The sequence below is a fragment of the Eleutherodactylus coqui genome, chromosome 12, assembly GCF_035609145.1.
Source record: "Eleutherodactylus coqui strain aEleCoq1 chromosome 12, aEleCoq1.hap1, whole genome shotgun sequence".
NCBI classification, from domain to species: Eukaryota; Metazoa; Chordata; class Amphibia; order Anura; family Eleutherodactylidae; genus Eleutherodactylus; species Eleutherodactylus coqui.
In genome coordinates, this window is record NC_089848.1 from 110,291,636 (window position 1) to 110,304,341 (window position 12,706).

Here is a 12,706-nt window from a genome sequence, read left to right on the forward strand (position 1 = left end):
TATGTTAATGGTTGTATTTAATATATATGGAACATAACATTTATTCATCGTTTCCCGTTATAATCTACTTAAAACCCAGCTGCGATTTTTAAAGACACAGAATAAAAAGTGTTCATGGTTAATAAATCTTACACAGTTTAATCCACTGAGTCGTTAACTACTAATTACCGTTTCTACAGAACGTAAGGTTCGAAAAGAGATGTGAAAATAGGGCACAACCTACCAGTGTATCGGCCTAAAATGAAGACTATTTTGTTTCCTTCATGTGCACATAATCCCGTGGAATGAAGCCAAAGTGCGGTCCTGACCCGCGCCTTCCTCCCATTTACAATGAACTGATGACCTCATCCATTTATATACTAAGTGAGCTTATGAATAAGGTTAGAAAATTTAACCTCACACGGTAAATGAAAACAAATTATGAAAACTGGAATCTCACCAACTTCCTCACATCCAGCTCATGTCACTAGAGCTTGTATGGAAGTGCTCTACTGCTGGACGTAATTTATTATACTTAGGGGGAACCTGTTGAGCGGGCTGGCAGGGCAGCGGTCCAGATGAATTTGAAGGAACGGACCGCATTTCTTTACTTTTGTTCATTGTATCTTTACCAGAGTCAGCAGTTTTATATCCACTCTCTTACTTGCTTATGACCACGTAAATTCCAAGGGATCATATTGACCAGACTTCTCGTTGACCAAGTACCTCAAATACAACTACTTGATCAGAGGAGGAGGCATGTTCCTGTGTTGATCTGGACTAGAGATGGTGGAAATGTGAAGTGCTAGGTGTGATATCCATAATTGGGTTGGGTTGATTCGGATGATGAAGAAATTTGCTTTGCCTATGACCATGTGGATTCCAAGATATGTTGACCAGACTTATCGTTGGCCAAGTACCTTAGATACAATTACCTGATCACACTTGGGGCTGTATAGATCTTGACTAGAGATGGTGGAATGGGAATGCTAGGTTTGATATCCATAATTAGGTTCGGTTGATTCCAATCTCGAAGAAATTTGCTTTGCCTATGACCATGTGGATTCCAGGGTATGTTGACCAGACTTATCGTTGGCCAAGTAGCTTAGATACAGTTACCTGATCACACTTGGGGCTGTATTGATCTTGACCAGAGATGGTGGAATAGGAATGCTAGGTTTGATATCCATAATTAGGTTCGGTTGATTCCGATCTCGAAGAAATTTGCTTTGCCTATGACCACGTAGATTCCAAGGTATGTTGACCAGACTTATCCTTGACTAAGTGCCTTAGATACAATTACTTGATCACACTTTGAAGCACCTTGCAGTGTTGATCTTGACCACAGATGGTGGAACTTGACTACCAGGTTTGATATTCATAATTAGCTTGAGTTGATTCCAATCTCAAAGAAACAACAAGCATCTTGTAGAAACATTCAATACATCAGGCTTTAGATTTGGAAAATCAAGGAAGGTCAGCACCATTATAATCTCATTGGCTTTAGATGAGTCTGAATTATATTAAGGGTTCAAGTTCATCCTTGGTGAGAATATATCAAAATAAGACAGTTTAGAAAAAATGAGAAGACCGTATTCCCCCAGAGACCCAGAATCTACCAAATCATACCCACTTTGTCATGTCCTCTTGCTATCATATCATGTACTTTTTGGCCACGTGTAAGGGGGTGTGGGCTGGATGTGCAAGTTAACACTTGTTTATTTTGCTGTTTATGTTGTTGGGCTACTGTGCCTTTAACCCTCTAGTGACGCAGCCTATTTTCGGCCAAAGGACACACCGATTTTTGGTAATTTTAAGCTCTAGTTTTCAAAATCCATAACTTTTTTATTTTTCCATCAACACGGCCGCATGAGGGCTTTTTTTTGCGTGGTGACCTGTAGTCTTTATGGGTACCATTTTATATAATTTATTGTATAACATTTATTAATTTATTTTGGGAGAAAAACTACAATTGCAACAATACAAAAATTATATATATAATATTTTGGAGTGTTTTTCCACTTTTGAACAATCAAAATAGTTTTTTCTAAAAATATTTTTTTTTTTATTGCTGCATTCAAAGTCCCATAACTTTGTATTTTTCCATAGATGGAGCTTGCTTTTGTGTGTGACAGGCTGTAGTTTTTAGGACTCCCACACACTTGCGTTTTTTTTAACACTGCGATACCGCTGTGTTTTTTTTAACGCAAATGTTAATGGGACTCTCTAATGCTTATAAACACATTGCAAGTTTGTATCTTGCGATTCTGGTGCGATTCTTAGAAAGTCCCATTGACATTCGCGTTTTTAAAAAAAATGAGCGTTAAAAAAAACGCAAGTGTGTGGGAGCCCTTAGGCTGGATTCCCACACACTTGCGTTTTTTTTAACGCTCGGAAATCTCGCGGTTTGGCGGCAGCAAAAACCACGAGATTTCCGCCGAGAGAAGCGCCGCAGAAATAATAATAGTAATAATCTTTATTTGTATAGCGCCAACTTATTCCTCGGCTATGAAGCGGCCCGGCCGCTCGCTCTTCCGCTGCGGCCGGTGCTCCCATAGAGGAGAGCACGGCCGCAGCGGAAAGAAAAAAAAATGGACATGCTGCGGTTGGCAAAGCCGCGCCGCAGCCACAGTTTCGGCCGGATTAACCGCAGCGGATTGGTCGTCCCGCGTCCACATGGCTGGCTAATCCCGAGATTAGCGGCCGCAGGCGGATTTGCCGCGGCGAAATTCTGGACGGAATTTCCGCGGCAAATCCGCCCTGTGTGAACCCAGCCTTATTGGTACTATTTTGGGGTAGACATGGTTTTTCTTAGCACTATTATTGCACTTTTTTTGAAAGCATTTTTGCTCCATTTCTTAGGTTGTTTCTTTTGACCGCATAAAGAGTGTGTTTCTGATGCCGTGACGCCATGTTCATGGGTTTAGGTCACTCCTCTCAATGAAGACTGTGATTGTTCTCAGTGAGAGAAACAAAGTCATCTTGGAGATGTTGTTGTGAGCTTTTGAACCTCTCGGGGTTCTTCCTCCGGCATAATGGAACAAATCTAAAGACGTATTTATATTAAAACATATACACATGATCACATGGGAGGGCGCAGACATGGGGAACTTAATTTGGTGGGCGGTACGGAGGGCATGTAGACTCTAGGCACGAGGTGTTAGGGAATATGGAGGATGAGGAAGAAGTTCACCATCAGCACCACGGGCACGTCCGATCCATCTCTTTGGTGGTCACCGCTCACTTCTGACTTCATCATGATAATAGGGGGAGGGTGGGGCATCCTGGTGGGATTCCTGGTTCATGCTGTTGCAGAAGCCATATCTGCAGGACGTCCAGGTATGAGATCCACAGGATTGTTTCCTTGTGGAGAAAGAAGGGTCCTGACACTTTCCTGCTGGTTATAGCCTAAAACACATTCACCGCGGGGGAGTTGCCCGCACGCTCCACATAGACCAGTGGGCCCCCCGCCACATTCTGACATAACATTTGTTGCCAGGAGGTGGAAGACGGCTTCATCACTAAACACTGAAGACCCCATGAAGCCATCGCCTTACATCACTGTTCGCAGACTTCTGCAGAAAGAGCGTCGTCCCACTTTGTCGCCCGGTGTCAGGACAGATAACAACTTCAATCACTAGGGATAACATCGAAAACATTTGCGCAGAATCTTCCACACAGTTGGCGGTGGGACGTCCGCTCTGGCGGTGGATTTCTGAGGACTTCATGTGAACCTAGCACGGACTCTCCGCATCTCCACGCTTCCTGGTGGACGGACGGATGATTTTCGGTCACAGATGCAACCATTTACCTTAAAATTGCAGTCCCACCTAAAAATTGTGCGCCTGCTGGGCGGAGCTTCACCAAACTTAGTTGCCAAATGATATTGCACACTCATAACAGACCAGTAGACGGGAAAATCAAAGGCACAAAACACTCTCCTGTGTTCGTTGGCAGCCATCGTGTCTCATATCCCCCTAGTGACGACTACAGAATAAAACCTTTTGGCCCTCATTTACAAAACCGTCTAACAGTAATGCGGTCCTTGCTGCCCGTAGCGACCAATCACAGCGCAGTTTTTATATTACTTCAGCAGCTTGAGAAATGGAAGCTGCGCTGTGATTGGATGCTACGGGCAACACGGAGGTCTTACTGGTAACCGTTATGCTAAATTAAACTTTACACGGGAGTTTCACATCGGATGGGGGGGTCATCTGTAATAACCCTGTATATAAAATATTTTCAGAACACTTCTAAGATTTACCAAGTATGGAAGGCAGGAGGGAAAGCCAAGCGGCTCCTGGCCGGCCGGCGGGAGAGTCCGTATATATCGCTATATGTTTATTTTTCCATAGCTGAAATATGTAAATGCCGGAATGTTCTCCCCGGAGGACGCTGAACGTGAGATATTCCATAGTGCGGCGCGGGGACGGCATTCCACTGAGATAACAAGAAGGATGCTTACGGCCTGACATAATGCGGCTAATTACAGTATACCATTACCTCCCCTAATGCCCGTTAGACGCTGCGACTCATTAGGAATAATGCCGGCTCTGTTCGCCCGAAGAAGCATTTTCCCGTCTTCTGTGTATAAAAGGGCTTCAAAGAGAAGGTATTTTTAACCTTATTTGTTTATGTCTGTTTGCAATTTCAGACGTCGTAAAGAAGTCCGAGACTCGGCTGTAATTTACTATTATGTTTTGCAGCTACTGGCTTCCTTCGGCGGCGGGTAGTAAAGCACAGATGTTTTGGCGTGCCGGCAGACCCCCGATCCAGGACCGGCGGGGGCGGAGCCAGCAATTAGGGGGGTTGTATTGTGATAGTAAAAATAGTAATAATTACTAAGACCGGCATTTTGTACATCCGTCTTAAAGGGTTGTTCGCATCTCAGCCAGGCCATGGGGTTGGGATTACGAAGATTTTGCCTTCGATGGAAACAATGTAGCAAAGTCCACGGAGCCATTCCAGTAATCCTGACTATTCCTGGCCATGTCATGCACAAGGATGGGGCTGCAACTAGAAATAGGTGAGGGTGTAATAAGGTAGACAGAACACTCCATGCTCCCTCCACAGTGACAGTGGCTCTCAGTCCGGGTGAGCCCCACTCTCTGCAGCCAGGGGAGAGAAGAGGCGTTTGTCAGCACCTGGTGAAGGAAGGTGCAACAGGTACCCCACAGAAGGTAAAATAGCTACACCACAGGAGGGTGGTGGCACAACCAAGAGTGGGATGCAGCATACAGAAGCAACCGAAGGTACTTCAGCTTCTTCAGCACTTTTAAAGGGGTTGTCCCGTTGTAAAACTACTGACGGCCTATCCACAAGACAGGCCACCAATAGTAGATCCTCAGAGCTCTGCCACCCAGGAACCTGGCTGATCAGCTGTTTGATGGGCTGTTGCACTCCTGCACCGTGCAGGAAGCAGTCCGCTCCATTCCCACTGTAGTGGCCAACCCTGTATTACAAGCATAGTTCTCATTGAAGTGCATGGGTGTCATACCAAGCTTGACCACTGCTTTGGGAAGGCACTAGAGATGAGCGAACTTACTCGTTTAGGGCGTTTTTGCACTCGAGCACCGCTTTTTCTGAGTAACTGACTACTCGGACGAAAAGATTCGGGGGGGGGGGCGCTGGGGGGCGGGGGGGGGCGTGGTGGAGCAGGGGGTAGCAGTGGGGAACAGGGGGAGCTCTCTCTCCCCCCTCACTCCCCTCTACAATCCCCCGCTCACCCCCGGTGCCCCCTGAATCTTTTCGTCCGAGTAGTCAGTTACTCAGAAAAAGCGGTGCTCGAGTGCAAAAACACCCTAAACGAGTACATTCGCTCATCTCTAGAAGGCACCAATCAGTGGCCTGGTGAGCAGCTGCTAAGAGGAGGTCCAGGGCACCAGATTCTCTCCGCTCTGCTATTGATGGCCTATTCTAAGGATATCCTTTAATATCTGAATAAAATTGCAAAGCTCCTAGCGCACATTTTGATCAAAACGTAGGCTTATCCCCCACATTCAGGCAAACCTCGATGGCTGGGTTCCTAACGACCTTTTGGCAAAAAAAAACTAAATGAATGGGAAAACTGGATACCTGTCTATATACTTTCATTAAGCCACTTGGGACAGATGGGTGAATGGATTGCAAGGCAAAAGTGAATGCAGTGAAATGCTTTGATCCAAATAGGTGCTAAGAACCTTGCATTGTTATGCGGTTAGTACAAACAGTTGTGCAATCTCATTCAGATATTCAATGTGTGAGCGTGCTGAGGCGTGGGCTTCATTCAGTTCCTGCACTTGTTGCAGCCGCGGCTTACGCGCTCCTTCACATTTCATTTATTTGTTGCAAGTGTTGTCTTTTTTCATTCTTTGCATGCAGCATACAGAATTAACACAGCAGCACTATTAAAGTGGCGGAGGCCATGTTGGGGAGCGGAGAAGACCACATTCAGGCTTCCCATGTCAGAGTCCTAGAGAGCGTTCAAGAGCCCTGTGTAAAGATCTGCACTGCAGACGCTGCACAAAGAAAGGGCCCGCTGCAGCTGGTGAAGAGGCAGCCATAGAGCTGAAGGAGGCGGGGACCTAACGATTGTAGTCTTGCCTGCCAATGCAGTGAAGAAGGTCCAAGGGGCTCTCTGGCTAGTGCCAAGTGCGACCCCCAGAGCTTTACCACTGCCACCAGGGTCTATGTCTTATGAGTTGATTGACAAATAACCTGTTGTACTTTATCGGTCATGTGTCCAGTGTTCTGCATAGATGGAGGATGGACCTTCAAAATCATTGCCTCTGCTGGGCCAAGGACCTCAGGCCAAATCTGCAACTCCCAAATCTATAAAAGTCAGATATCAACGCCTGTAAGAGCTGCCATGATTATTGTTGGACCAGTCTTTAAATGATAATAGACACTAGAAGCAGGGTCGAAACTATAGAGGGGGCAGGGGATGCGGTTGCAACCGGGCCCAGGAGCCTTAGGGGGCCCATAAGGCCTCTCTTCTCCATATAGGGAGCCCAGTGCTATGAATAAAGCATTATAGTTGGGGGCCCTGTTACAGGTTTAGCATTGGAGCCCAGAAGCTTCAAGTTATGCCTCTGTGTAGCATGGTTTAGGTATGGGTACGGGTACAGATACAGATAGAGGGGCAGCCCCAGCTCACATTTTGCATCAGGGTCCCTGAGCCTTTAGTTACGTCCCTGCCTGAAAGTTAATAGGCAGATCTCTGGGATTCAGTGAACCACTGGCTGAAGGTTGGAGCTTTTCTACCTGATACTATCTTTTATACAGAGATAAGCGGTGCCAGGGATGTTCAGCATCTGCCCAGTGAGATGACAAGTTCGAGCCGACAGGCCACGTAAATGGCGTTGTACTAGTGAACAATCGGCTACGGAGGTGGATATTGGATTGGAAGGTAAAGCAGCCGCCATAGACGGAATGACATTTTCGTTGCCTCCGGCGCCCACTGACTGCAGACACGCTGATCCCATAACTGCAGCTCTCTATTGATTTCCCCTTTTATTATTTCCTGTTCCTCAACAGCCTTTATCAGACTTCTCCTTTATCTTCACTGACAGATTATACAACTGTCTGCTGATACACCTCCAGATACGGACATGCAGAGTTCCTGTTGGTGTAACGCCATCATTAGTTCCGTAATTAGCAGCACAAGTTCGAACCAAACCTCATATACGTTCAGTACTAGAAATGAGCTGCACATCTTCATATTAACCCTTTCCAATCCAATTTGTATCCTAGTTTTCCTAGGGGGCTTACTCTTTCTGCCATTATACAACGGCGCTATCTGCTGGTTAAAGCCAGTACTGCATGAGGTGACACGTTGGATAGGCTCCGACAGCAGAGAGGCTGGCAATATACAGTAAGAGAACCCGGATGGGCATCTTCCAACATCGGAGCTGTACAGCCTGAAATCATAATGTCTTCAGACGTCAGACAGTGGATTGGAAAGGGTTAAGTGCAACTAAAAACAAACTTCTGACCTGTTACTACTTCATGCAGAGGAAAACATTTCCATATTGGAATTGCGCACGCGCATTTTGCCCTTGACAGGGCAAAAAATGTGCCAAAAAGACGCAGATTTTGACGCGTTTTTTGAGGTGGAATTAACAGAATTTTCTGTTGTGAATTCCTTGTGAAAATACCCTTGGGGCTCATTCACACAACTGTGATTTCGGAAGATATTATGACTGTGATGCACGGCTGGATAACACGCAGTGACTGGTGTCAATGAAAGTAAATGATCCATTCACATGAGCGTATAAGCACTGTGTGTGCGTGAAAAATAGATTGCAGCATGCTCAATTTCTTGACGTACCATGCAGCGTGAGCCCTAGACTTTTGTACGGGCAGCGTATGCAATGCTGTGCATACGCAATACATTGTGTATGGGAGGCGATTCCTATGCAGCTCCGCAGTCATGCACAGTACACTTCTGACATAAGTGGACTCTGCCGGCATCACACAGATGATGGCCTGTAGAAAATAAATATCGGCTGCACCCAGGGGTGTAACTACAGAGAATGCAGGGGATGCGGTTGCACCCGGGCCCAGGAGCCTTAGGGGGCCCATAAGGCCTCTCTTCTCCATATAGGGAACCCAGTACTATAAGTAAAGCATTATAGTTGGGGGCCCTGTTACAGGTTTTGCATCGGGGCCCGGGATCTTCAAGTTACGCCTCTGGCTGCGGCGGTGACCTATGGGCTGAGTGGCAACCTGCTGCCACCCCTCTAAGGATGTGTAGCTGCCACCTTAGGCAACAGGCTGCCTCATGGCAGGGGCGCCCCTGGGGTCTGCCAAATGTTTTTACAGAACCCTCTCACTGACTTTGGTTCCAGACATCTAATCCTACAGACTCAACCATGAGATAATATCTCTGCACAGACTGACACTTCTGGAAGTTGGATAGAGTTCAGGCAAGTAGATGGATGTATGGAGAACGTTTTGGCTTTCCTGCTGACCCTTCCCTTTCAAAACCAACAACAACAACCCTTGAAAATAAAAGAAACCCAAATATCACACATCGGGCTGATGAAGAAACAACTGTTATTGCAGTAACACCATTTCCATGTCTGCACCTACTTTGTCTTCATGTAACGAAACGATGTGTTACAGTAATGGTTTGATGTGGAGTCAAGAGAAAAATTACCAAAGTAACCAAAAAAACATACAGCAAAAGCAGGTTTGTTTTCTTTTATTTTACATCTTGAAACTTTTATTAGGTTGCAAAAACTGCCAAAAAGGCAAGTTTCTTTAACTAGGCTAAAATCGAGGGGAAAAAAATCGTTTTAGGCATTTTAATGAGGCTTTTGGTCCTTAAAATGGTCGCTTTGAGATTGCTACATTCCAGACCATGTAACTTCTTCTGAAATAGCAGAACATTCCATTTTCACATCACAGTCGTGTTGTCAGGGTTTTTGTGTTTTCAATAAAGTTACACATGTTTTAACTTTAAGGTCTATAACACATAAGACGTTGCCAAAAAAATGACACATGGTTGTAATTATTTGTTGCATATTTTTTTTCCTAATTAGCGTTTTAGCGAGTAAACGGCACATGATAAATACTTTGCTAAATAATTATGGGGATACAAGTTTTTTTACTAGGATCACTGTTTGTTTAATGGACACACTTCGGGGGGAAGAAAGCAACAATCTGTGTAAAGCTCTACTATTACAAAATACAGAACTGTAACAATGCCAACAGGACACTAAATGGCAGAACGTGACTTCACCTATAGCAGTCACCTCTCCTGGATACTGGATCAGGTCTCCCGATACTTAGATACCACCAGGACTCAGTAGAGCTAAATAGTATGACCACCGGACGGTCATAACAATAATAGATGTAAAGCATGTGGCAACACAAATACAAAACCAGGGACTCACCAATAGATGACAGGGGCAGAGCGTGATGGCAACCGAATGATGAAGACTATAATGTTAAACCTAAGACTGGGGCAAATGGAATGGAACAGATATAACAAGCTGAAAACCCCTAGCCCTAACACTAGCTCTCCCTATATATTTTTGTAATCTCTCCCTGACACTGACCTTAACACCAGGCACTACTGTCCCTAAATAGCCCTCAGTTGCCTCGGCTAACAATCTTCTCTGAAATTCTGTCCATGCGAACAAGAGGGCACTAGGAGCGAGACAAGAAGGCAAACCAACAAGCTGAATAATGAACCAAGACTAGACAAATACAACCAAGGATTGAACAGACAAAAACCATAGGCTAAGAAACAAGACTAGAAAACCAAAAAAACAAGACCATACTAAAAAGAATACACTAGACTATCACAAGGTGCTAGAACCTAATCAAGAACTAATACTGGATTTAAACTCACATTGTCATTGCTATGACCAGCAACCACAATACAGAGGCCAGGAATACTTAAAGGGAGGCTACTAATGATGAACTTCTCTCGAAACAGGGTTGGCTAAGCAAGGAGGTCAGCTAATCCAATCCAATGGATCAGCTGCGGAAGCAGTTATATGACGAGTGCCCCAACAACAGGGTAGAGAGCAGAAGATGATGATCAGAAAAATTCTTGCTAGTTGTTCCAAAAGTCAAGATGAAGGACGGTCCACCAACACTCAGATTTCTGAAAGATACTAAAAGCCTATCCATAATTTTGTTTCTTTCTTTCAGCTGACACCCGCCTGCATCAGCGTTAATACTGATTGCGGGTGTTAACGCTTTAAATGCCGCTGTCCCAATCGGTATCCAGGGTTCCCTAAAGGCTCCCTGTGATGAGACTGTTTGGTGCTGTTCAGTTGCCATGGCAGCCTTCTACTCTATGTGTGATCAAACAATTGCAAGTTCAAGTTCCCTATAGGGACTAAAAAAAAAGTGAGAATGAGTAAAAAAAGTTTTTTTAATTATTAGAAAAAATAAAAGATAATCAAAGTTTAAAAAAAAACTTTTCCTATTTTTATGAAAAAAAGATCAAAACAAAAAAACACCCAAAAAAACATATTAGGTATGGCTTCGTCCATAAAAGTCCAATCTATCATAGTAATGCAATATTTATCCCGCACAGTCAACATTATGAGAAAAAAATACACGCCAGAACTGCACTTTTTTTAGTCACCTCGTCTGTGAGAAAAAAGTGATCAGTCATATGAATTCCAAAATGGCATCAATAAAAACTACAGGACATCCCATTAAAAACTAGCTCCCATACAGCTATGTCAGCAGAAAAATAAAATGTTCACGGCAGTAAGATGGGGGCAGAAAAAAAACTAATATCTCAAAGATATTTTATTTTTCAAACCTAGTACAGCAAAAAAAACTACTGTATAAACTCGAGTATTAGCCGACCCGAGTATAAGAAGTCAATAGGTTTTACCACAAAAAATTGGTAAAACTTATTGACTCGAGTAAAAGCCTAGCTATACTTGAGTATATAGTAGGTAAAAAGAAAAAAAACACTACTCACCTATTAGCCGTCATCTGTGTCCCCGGCGCGATGCTGTCCCCAGCGCGATGCTGTCCCCGGCAGTGCGCCAAGCTGCTGCATTCTTCTCCCTGGCTTGCTTTTGAAATCCCCGCCATCAGCGTTGTGATTGGATTGAGCGCCAGCCAATCACAGCCAGCACTCGATGAACCAATCACAGCCATTCAAAATGACATCACTGAATGGCTGTGATTGGTTTATCGAGCGCCGGCTGTGATTGGACGACGCTCGATCCAATCACAGCGTTGATGAGGGGAATTTCAAGAGCAAGCCAGGGAGAAGACAGCGGGGAGAAGACTGTAGCAGCTTGCCACACCGCCGGGGACAGCATTGTGCCGGCAACACCGACACTGGCTGAGAGGTGAGTATTCAGGTTTTTTTGTGCTGAAAAAGTCGGCTTATACTTGAGTACATACGGTATATTAATTTAATGTGGTAGTAATCTAACTGACCCCGCAGAATAAAGTTGCCTTGTCATTTTTGCTGCATTGTGTTTTTTTCCATTTTACTGCACTTCAAAATGGTGAAGTTGTTCAGTACATTCTACGGTTCATCAAATAGTACCAGCGAAAAATACAACTTGTCCTACAAAAAACAACAAGTCCTCAGACGTCGATGGATAAATAAAAGAGTCATGATTTTTTGAAGGTGGGGAGGAAAAAAAAAACACTGCATTATTAAAGGGGTTGTCCCGCGGCAGCAAGTGGGTCTATACACTTCTGTATGGCCATATTAATGCACTTTGTAATGTACATTGTGCATTAATTATGAGCCATACAGAAGTTATAAGAAGTTTTTCACTTACCTGCTCCGTTGCTAGCGTCCTCGTTTCCATGGAGGTCGTCTAATTTTTGGCGTCTAATGGCCAAATTAGACGCGCTTGCGCAGTCCGGGTCTTCTTCTTTTCTCAATGGGGCTCCGTGTAGCTCCGTGTAGCTCCGCCCCGTTACGTGCTGATTCCAGCCAATCAGGAGGCTGGAATCGGCAATGGACCGCACAGAAGCCCTGCGGTCCACCGAGGAAGAAGATCCCGGCGGCCATCTTCAACCGGTAAGTAAGAAGTCACTGGAGCGCAGGGATTCAGGTAAGCGCTGTCCGGTGTTCTTTTTTAACCCCTGCATCGGGGTTGTCTCGTGCCGAACGGGGGGGGGGGGTTTGAAAAAAAAAAAAAACCCGTTTCGGCGCGGGACAACCCCTTTAAGGGGTTAAATCTGACATGCCTCATCCCTCTTTCCCCAGACATAAGCCACCATGACAGAGAGACATCCATACATG